General features: G+C 36.3%; 1 protein-coding gene across 3 annotated transcripts in view; it reads right to left on the bottom strand.

The window, feature by feature from the left end:
* Positions 1 to 6,393, bottom strand: part of RNF152 (ring finger protein 152) — a 50,435-nt gene extending 44,042 nt beyond the window's left edge. The window contains exon 1 of one of the 3 annotated variants that reach the window (XM_053714620.1): positions 6,201 to 6,393. The gene's annotated coding sequence lies outside the window, so the exon portion shown is untranslated. Of the gene's footprint in view, positions 1 to 5,289; positions 6,162 to 6,200 lie in introns of those variants that run through there. The other 2 variants (XM_053714619.1, XM_053714621.1) reach the window with 2 other exon arrangements.
* Positions 6,394 to 10,199: the final 3,806 nt, after the last annotated feature.

Raw genomic sequence — 10,199 nt, forward strand, 5'->3', positions numbered from 1 at the left:
ATAAGTAAACTTACAAGTCTCTTAAAACCTTAAGGACCACAGCACTTGTTTCCATTTTCTGACCGTTTGGGACCAAGGCTATTTTGTTAAGCTGTAATTTTCCTCTTACTCATTTACTGTACCCACACATATTATATACCGTTTTTTTCCACCATTAAATGGACTTTCTAAAGATACCATTATTTTCATCATATCTTATAATTTACTATAATTTCTTTTTATAAAATATGATGAAAAAAATAAAAACACTTTTTCTAACTTTGACCCCCAAAATCTGTTACACATCTACAACCACCAAAAAACACCCATGCTGAATAGTTTCTAAATTTTGTCCTGAGTTTAGAAATACTCAATGTTTACATGTTCTTTGCAAGTTATAGGGCAATAAGTACAAGTAGCACTTTGCTATTTCCAAACCATTTTTATTTTTCAAAATTAGCGCTAGTTACATTGGAGCACTGATATCTGTCAGGAATCCCTGAATATCCCTTGACATGTGTATATATATATATATATATATATATATATATATATATTAGTAGACAACCAAAAGTATTGATCTAGGCCCATTTTGGTATATTTCATGCTACCATTTCACCGCCAAATGCGATCAAATAAAGAAAATCGTTCACTTTTTCATAATATTTAGGTTTCTCACTGAAATTATTTACAAACAACTTGTGCAATTATGGCACAAATGGTTGTAAATGCTTCTCTGGGATCCCCTTTGTTCAGAAATAGCAGAAATTTATGGCTTTGGTATTACTTTTTGGTAATTAGAAGGCCGCTAAATGCCACTGCGCACCACACTTGTATTATGCCCAGCAGTGACGGGGTTAATTAGGTAGCTTGAAGTGTTAATTTTAGCTTTAGTGTAGAGATCAGCCTCCCACCTGACACATCCCACCCCCTGATCCCTCCCAAACCCAACAATTATCCCAGCTATTTTAAAGGGACACTCAGGTTAAATTAAATTTTCATGATTCAGATACAGCATGTAATTGTAAACAACTTTCCAATTTACTTCCATTATAAAAAATGTGCACAGTCTTTTATATTTACAATTTTTGAGTCACCAGATCCTACTGAGCATGTGCAAGAATTCACAGACTATACGTATATGCATTTGTGATTGGCTGATTGCTATCACATGGTACAAGGGGAGTGGAACTTTGAAATTCATTATAAAAAAAATCTACTACTCATTTGAAGTTCAGACTAAGTGCTATTGCATTGTCTTGTTATCTTGCATTTGTTGATTATGCAAATCTAATTTGTTGACTGGTCCTTTAACGGGACAGTCAAGTCCAAAAAAAAAAAAAAGAAAAAAACTTTCATGATTCAGATAGGGCATGTAATTTTAAACAACTTTCCAATTTACTTTTATCACCAATTTTGCTTCGTTTTCTTGGTATTCTTTGTTGAAAGCTAAATATAGGAGGTTCATATGCCAATTTCTAAGCCCTTGCAGGCCGCCTTTTAGCCCAGGACATTTTGACAGTTTTTCACCACTAGAGGGTGTTAGTTCATGTGTTTCATATCGATTACACAGTGCTCACGCAGGTGGAGTTCCTAGGAGCCCGCACTGATTGGCTAAAAAGCAAGTCTGTCAAAAGAACTGAAATAAGGGGCAGTTTGCAGAGGCTAAGATACAAGGTAATCACAGAGAAAAAAAAAAAAAGTGTATTATTATTATAACTGTGTTGGTTATGCAAAACTAGGGAATGGGTAATAAAGGGATTTTCTATCTTTTAAAACAAATATTCCGGTGTAGACTGTCCCTTTAAAATTGCATCCGCTTTACTAAAAAGGGACATAAAACCTAATATTTTTCTTTCATGTTTCAAATAAAACATACAAACTTTCCAATTTACTTTTATTATCCCATTCTCTTAATTTTCCTTGTTATCCTTTGCTGTAAAGCAGGAATGTAAGCTCAGGAGTGTGCACGTCTGCAGCACTATATGGCAGCAGTTTTGCAAAAATATTATGCATTAGCAAGAGCACTAGATAGGCAGCACTGTTTTCTGTCATGCAGTGCTCCAGACGTGCACGCTTCCTATCTAGATATCTCTTCAACAAAAACTAACATAAGAACAAAGCAAATTTGATAACAGGAATAAATTGGAAACTTTTTAAAATTGTATTCTCTGTCTAAATCATGAAAAAGATTTTGGTTTACATGTCCCTTTAACTTCTATTATCAAATTTGCTTTGTTTTTCTAGTTTCCTTTGTTGAAGTGTAAAACTAGATAGGAGCGTGCACATGTCTGTGTATGGCAGCAGTGTTTGATGACTAATGACACATGCACACTCGTGAGCACATTGGATTACTTTAATTAGTATAACTTTATGCATAGCCTAATAGTGCAATCATAAAACAGGGCATCTTAGAGCATTTTTATTTTTCACTTATGGCCCTCAATTCCCCCTGTATTTGTCTGTAAAATGTTGTTTCGTATTGTTTCTCCGTTGTACTTTTATCCTTGTACCTATGGGCAGCGCTGCGGAATCTGTTGGCGCGGTTTATAAATAAAGAATAATAATAAAAATAATAAATAATTATAAAGACATTGTTTCTGTCTATCATTAAAATGTAGATTTCCATCCAGCACTTGACTTATTAATGAACTGCTCATTTGAATAATGATTAGAGAGAAGTTTATATTTGTGTTTGGACGGAAATAAAATAATCCAATGTGGCTCCTCATTTGACAAGCTTTCACACCCCTTTTTCTAATTTTACAAAATCTGCTTTAAAAATGTTTCACAAACTCCCTTACATGTTATAAAGTAACATTATAAAATGAATTTAACAAAGATGGAAAAACAGTTTGTAAAGAAGTTCAAGAAATCAAATAAAAAATTACCTTTCAGCATTATATATAGCACTGGATTTTATAAAGAGCTTTGTTGATAAAATAATTATAAAAGTACTGAAACAGAGACAGACAGAGACGCACACAGAGACACACACGCGCACAGAGACACGCGCACAGAGACACACACGCGCACACAGAGACACACACACAGAGAGACACACACACAGAGAGACACACACACACACAGAGACACACACGCGCACACAGAGACACACACACAGAGAGACACACACACAGAGACACACACACACACAGAGACACACACGCACACAGAGACACACACGCACACAGAGACACACACGCACACAGAGACACACACGCGCACACAGAGACACGCACAGAGACACACGCACAGAGACACACACGCGCACACAGAGACACGCACAGAGACACACACGCACAGAGACACACACGCACAGAGACACACACACGCACAGAGACACACACACGCACAGAGACACACACGCACAGAGACACACACACGCACAGAGACACACACACGCACAGAGACACACACACGCACAGAGACACACACACGCACAGAGACACACACACGCACAGAGACACACACACGCACAGAGACACACACACGCACAGAGACACACACGCACAGAGACACTACAAATATAAAATCTACCAATAGTTTGGAATAATTATAGTAATTATTGGATAAAGTTAAATAGCACATCTTTAGTAGGGAAAACAAAAAGAATATTTAGAAATACAAATTGATAGCAGTGGTCATCCAGGTCACACTGGGTTGTACTTCCACCTTTGGGACCAGGAAACAAAGCAAATAAATACCTTATTTATACACAAACAACAAGTACTACAGACATACAGCTAAAATCTGATTGAGAAATGTGTGCAATATATCCATGCAGGAGTAAACTAGTTGCAAGGAAAACAAGTTCCCTTTGTGTTGCAAATTCAGTGATCTAGAAAAAAAAAGTATGAGATTGGTTAGTGGAGATCCATGTTTTTGGGGGGGGGGGTTTAACAAACTGTGCCACGCTGTGGCCCCCAGGCCTTAGGTTGGACACACATGATCTAAAAGCAAGCCTGTTCAAGACCATATACAATTCTTTTTAAAAATCAATATAAAATTTACAAAAGTGATCTATAGTCATTTGTGAATAGCAGCTATCCATAAGTCACAAAAATAGTATTTTATGATCTGTAGATCTATAAACTATAGCTTATCACTTAATGAAAATTATCCTGCACTATAAACGATTTTGTATTAAGTAAAATAATGTAAAACATAGGAAATGATTGCTTGGAATAAGAACATAACTGTAGCTGACCTAGCAAAAGCTATTGTACATTTTGACTTTCTTATTCCTCATGCCAGCTGCAGTTAAATAATCCCTTTGGCAATTAAGCAGTCTTGTAAATCAAATACATACTGCATTTAGTACCAGAAAATGTGTATCTGCTGGACATAGATTCTTGTATAAAAATGCACTATCATCTATTTTAAACAACAAAAATAATAATAATAATAATAACGCTAAAGTGATGTAAAGTATGAAGAGTTATGTATACAGAAGCATTCCATAGTATGGTGAATGCTAGAATTCCCAGATGGCAAATTAGTATCAACAAATAATACTGTATTGTTTGCAAACATGACAATTGGAAACAAATAAATAAAAAAATAAAAAACAATTATTTCTTCCTACATTAAATTCCACATGAAGTCATAAACAGACATAGAACAACCCCTTCCAACAATGGAATAATTAATAGCATTTTAATATGCATCAGTGACTGCACTGTTAGTCCAAGTCTCATCTCTGTTTTATAAAGAGGGGGGGGAACACTTTTTAAAGAGCATTTGCCAATTTTTTTGTGCATCTAGAGCCAAAATCTGATTGCATACAAAGATTCAGATTTCAAGAAGTCTAAAAATTGAAATCTAAAAATGAGGAATCCTACAGCCATCAAACTATAAACTAATGTATATTTAGATACACAGTCTTCTCGTTGGCTAAAATAATTCATGTTTAAAGTAAGTAATAAATTACAATCAGATGGATACAAAATTGCCTTGTTCCATAATGCCAGCCAAATCCTGAATTCATAAAGCATGAGATCACACAAACCTTCCTTCCTTTTGTGTTTTTTTTTCAGGAAAAGCTTTCATCTCACCCAGACATGCACTGTGCAACACCACAACATATGAATGCATTTACATATCTTCATTGTTCTCTACTGAACAAATTAAACGGTTACAGTTGAAAAGGCTTGAAAGAGCTTCCTTATCTCAAGCAAAGAGATGTTAGACATACAATTAAATATGACCTAAAGCTATTCTATACATAAGAAAAAGAGAGAGAGAGAGAGAGAGAGAAGGTCTGGGCGGTCCAGTACGGATTCTCTTGTGATTTATAGCTTAGGTTACCTGGATCTGTCAATGGGTTTTGCTTTCCAGTGTCTGCATGATGATATCAGCTGGTAGTGTTCAGTGTTTTGCAGGCAGGAGGCGACAAGCAGGAAGCAGAGCAGCAACAGCGCTTTGTTCTGCCTGCAGTGAATCACAAGCAGACAGCAAACCCAATCTTAACACCTTCCTCATTCGCTTCTTTCACTCAAAAAAGTAAATGATCATTCACTCATGGCCCCTTCTACATCTTATAAACTGACCACCCTACTTGGTGATTACATATTATTTGCTCAAGCTATAAAAAGTGAGCAAATGTGGCAAACCTTTCCATTTCCCATATTTTTTTCTGCAAAATGTATTCTGTTTAGGCATTTTGTGCATTTATATATTAGTAGAGTGTATGCTACTGCATACTTATGTATAATGGTTTGTATTGAATAGTACTGTTTTAAACAATATATAACAACTGCATTGGTCAGATGCATAGCATTGGTAGATGTTTACCAGATAGCATGGGTTTGTTTAGTTATTATAATGGTAAGCTGGATCCCAGCAAATCACAAGATCATTCAGAGGTAGTATGTTATGATAACCCCAATGCTTCCCTAGGGTACAGCTGTATAACACATGGGTAATGGAGCATGCTCTGATGAGTCTGCACATCAAGACACACTGACAGCAAAGTGATCACAACATATCAGAAAGGAAACCAAGCTCGTTACTGATCAGCCACCACACAGGACCTGCAATACCACACGTTAGAATATGGTCTACTCCTTGCAGTAAACAGCCTCCGCTTCATCCCAGCTCTCCCAGGCGATGAGCAGCAGTAACAACTGGCGCTATAAAATATTTTATGATCCACACACAAAGCCACAACCCCAATAAGGAAGGATATCTGACCGTCAGTCTGCACTGGAGACACAGACCTGCTCACCTGGGTTTGTGATGCCCTGCTGTATCCCTCACAGTACAGTAGGAGACTCCTTACTCTGACAGACAGCTAACTGCTTGCTGTTCTTGTTTGTGGCTGGGCTGCTCCCTTTTTCTCACGCTAAAAGGAAAGGGGAGTGTTGCTTCTCCTTTTACTAAACTTGAGCTAGAGAAGGCGGCTCAGGCTTCATATAATAACCCCTGTACCACTCAGCTCCTTGCTGACTGGAGGGGGCTGAGCCTTTTTTTTGTTTTTATTAATATCAGCCCCTTTCCCCTCCTTTCCACAGCTCTGACATGGAGCAGAAGAACATATTTTTACAAAGCATAACACAACATATGGGAGTGATTTAAAGCAATAAGCACTGGCACCACACCCTGTAGAAGAAGGATACTCGCTATTAACCCTTTGGTACGCTTATTTGTATAAGATACTACCATATTGCAAGCTTATCATATTCATTCTATTACAACGTCAGCAATAGGTTATCAGAAGGCAAAATCAGATTCTAAGTAGAATTGCAAGGAGGGGAATCTAAACTTTATCAGTCCCAATGCCTCAATTTGTAAAGTATTCAGATTTGCTTCGGTTATTAACCTCTTGCCTACTTGTTCCATTCTTACTATGACCTTTATTTATCTCACACACCTTGATTAATTGCATTTTTATGCCTTTCTTGTCATTCCCTCATTTTCATGGTTTTGGTGCTTTTTTTCAAGCTTTTAGAGGATTAAAATATCCCAATGTGTGGATACAGATACAAAGTAAAACAATTCTACCAAAATAACAAATGTTACAATGTATTTAAAGGGATATTCTAATTTAAAAAAAAAAAAACAATTAAAGGGACATGAAATACAAGTGTACTTTTTTCTTAAACGTTTCCAAGTTCTGTTATTAAATTTACCTCTTTATCTTGTTATATTTTGTTAAAAAGTAGGTAGGTAGGCTCAGGAGCATGCACTGTCTGGAGCAATGTATGGCAGCAGTTTTGCAAGAACGTTTTTAATATATATGCATTGTCTAAATCATGAAAAAAAACATTGGGTTTCATGTCTCTTCAAGTGCTCTGTTCTGTTTGAGAATTTTATTTGTATCTAAAATTCTTCTACTATTATGTGTTTAACACATACAGAGGACACATTATTCAAAATTATGCTCCAGCAAAATTCTAATGGAGCATACATATACTTGCTTTTGATTGGCTCACCTACCGTATCCTTATCTGGTGTGGCACACCAGATGCTTATCTTTAAAGGGACATTAAAGTAAAAAGTAAACTTTCACGGTTCAGAGACTTTTCAGTTTACTTGCAATATCAAATTTATGTTGTTCTTTTGGCATCCTTTGCTGTGTTCAGCTAAATTTCAGTATTGCATTGCTGCTCTAGAGCTATGGGGGTAAAACAGTGCAATAATAAAAATGGATTCCTTTAAAAATATGACATAACTAAATAGAGCATTTTAATTTATTACACTAGAAGGTTTGACACATTTAGATATTAATTCATACAGTTCAGATATTCACAATTCTTGAGCAAATAAAATATCCATCAGAGCATTATACAAAAGTCCTGATCCTGAGATCAAATACTTTTGGGGGTTAACTATGAGCAGTTTGAATGCCACTGACATGGACTCCAGGATGTGGGCAGCATAACAACAAATCACTGATGAATATCTTTTTTAATGTTGACATTTTGACAAGACAGCATTATTACATGCAAGCAAGCTCCTGTGGTTCAGAAACTGCAGTTAAAACATGTGGGGGAGGGAAAATGGATGGAAAAAAAGGAAGTTGTTTAGTCTGTGTGTTGGTCTACTCAGTCCTTACTGCTGTTTCTGTAGCTGAGTTTTTTGCACTAAAGTTTTCTTCATTAATACTGTAAAGCATGTCAGATTGTCAGCATCAGAAACAGGGGCTCCATCAGAGATGCAGCGAACATTTCTTTTAAAGGGATGTTTTATTCAAAATTAAAAGGCACTTCAGTGTATTTAATTTTTAACAGAAATTTTTTTGTTATAGATTCGTATAGCAAAAATGCTTTTAATTAAAGCTAACCGTATCAGTGACAGTTTTACTGTGCTCTGGAATATAGCTTTATTGCCAATATTTTAACATCAATGCCATAAAATACAAAGATTAGGTGCATTAGAATAAATATATAGTTTAAAGGGACATTAAACACATTGAGATTGTAATATAAAATGTTTAATTATGCATAGTAAAACAATGTTACAATACACTTTCATTATTTTATTTTTTTGCAGTCTTTGGCTGCAATTTAATGCTGAAAATGTTGTTTTCAATTTTTGAGGAATAGTGCACATGGCAGGCTTCAAAAGCCTAACTCTGCCACATATTTGTCATTAAAGTGATGGTAAATCCAAACGTATTACAAACCCTAGTATTTACCATCACTAAAAATAAAGTGGAGGTTCAGTGATCATATAGTTAGAAAAGGGTGCTAAACTCACACATTCTGTTCCGATGCACATAGCTAAACACAGCCGCTCCAGCCACCCATAGCACATCGGTCTTCTACCAATTAGGTGCTGCTTGCACCTCTAAGCCAATAGCTGTGCATGCATACAGAAACCTGTCAGTTGACACACACGGCTATTGGTTTAGATGTGCAAGCGGCACCTCAGTGAAGGAGACCGATGTGCCATGGGTGGCCGGAGCCGCTGAGTTAAGGTCACATTCACCTAGTATGTTAATTTATTACATAATAGCAAAAAAAAAATATTGTATATACAAAGGGCTTCATTTACCAAACTTCGGGTGCTCTAGCGGTGAAGGTTTACACATGAGAGCCTGCTAACAGTACGTTAAACTAATGAGAGCCTGCTAACCTATACGTTAAAATCATGAGAGCCTGCTAACCATAAGTTAAACTCATGAGAGTCTTCTAACCATAAGTTAAACTCATAAGAGCATGCTAACTGTAAGTTATACTTATTCGAGCTGGCTAACCATAAGTTATACTCATGAGAGCCTTCTAACCATAAGTTAAACTCATGAGAGCTTTCTAACCATAAGTTAAACTCATAAGAACATGCTAACTGTAAGTTAAACTCATTAGAGCTGGCTAACCATAAATTATACTCTTGAGAGCCTGCTAACTGTAAGTTAAACTCATGGGAGCCTGCTAACCATTTTAAAATCATTAGAGCCTGCCAACCATAAATTATATTCTTGAGAGCATGCTAACCATAAGTTAAACTCATCAGAGCCTACTAACCATAAATTATACTCATGAGAGCCTGCTAACCATAAGTTATACTCATGAGAGCCTGCTAGCCAAAAGTTATACTCATGAGATCCTGCTAACCATAAGTTATACTCATGAGAGCATGCTAACCATAGGTTATACTCATGGGAGCATGCTAACCATAGTTTATACTCATGAGAGCATGCTAACCATAAGTTATATTCATGAGAGCCTACTAACCATAAGTTATAATCATGAGAGCCTGCTAACCATAACTTATAATCATGAGAGCATGCTAACTATAAGTTACACTCATGAGAGCCTACTAACAATAAGTTATACTCATGAGAGCCTGCTAACCATACGTTAAACTCATGAGAGCCTGCTAACCGTAAGTTATACTAATGAAAGCATGCTAACCATAAGTTAAACTCATGAGAGCCTGCTAACCGTAAGTTATACTCATGAAAGCATGCTAACCATAAGTTACACTCATGAGAGCCTACTAACCATAAGTTATAATCATGAGAGCCTGCTAACCATAAGTTATAATCATGAGAGCCTGCTAACCATAAGATATAATCATGAGAGCCTGCTAACCATAAGTTATAATCATGAGAGCATGCTAACCATAAGTTGCACTCATGAGAGCCTACTAAACATAAGTTATAATCATGAGAGCCCGCTAACCATAAGTTATAATCATGAGAGCATGCTAACCATAAGTCACACTCATGAGAGCCTACTAACCATAAGTTTAACTCATTAGAGCCAGCTTAC

This window comes from Bombina bombina, chromosome 5 (genome assembly GCF_027579735.1).
Source record: "Bombina bombina isolate aBomBom1 chromosome 5, aBomBom1.pri, whole genome shotgun sequence".
Lineage (NCBI taxonomy): Eukaryota > Metazoa > Chordata > Amphibia > Anura > Bombinatoridae > Bombina > Bombina bombina.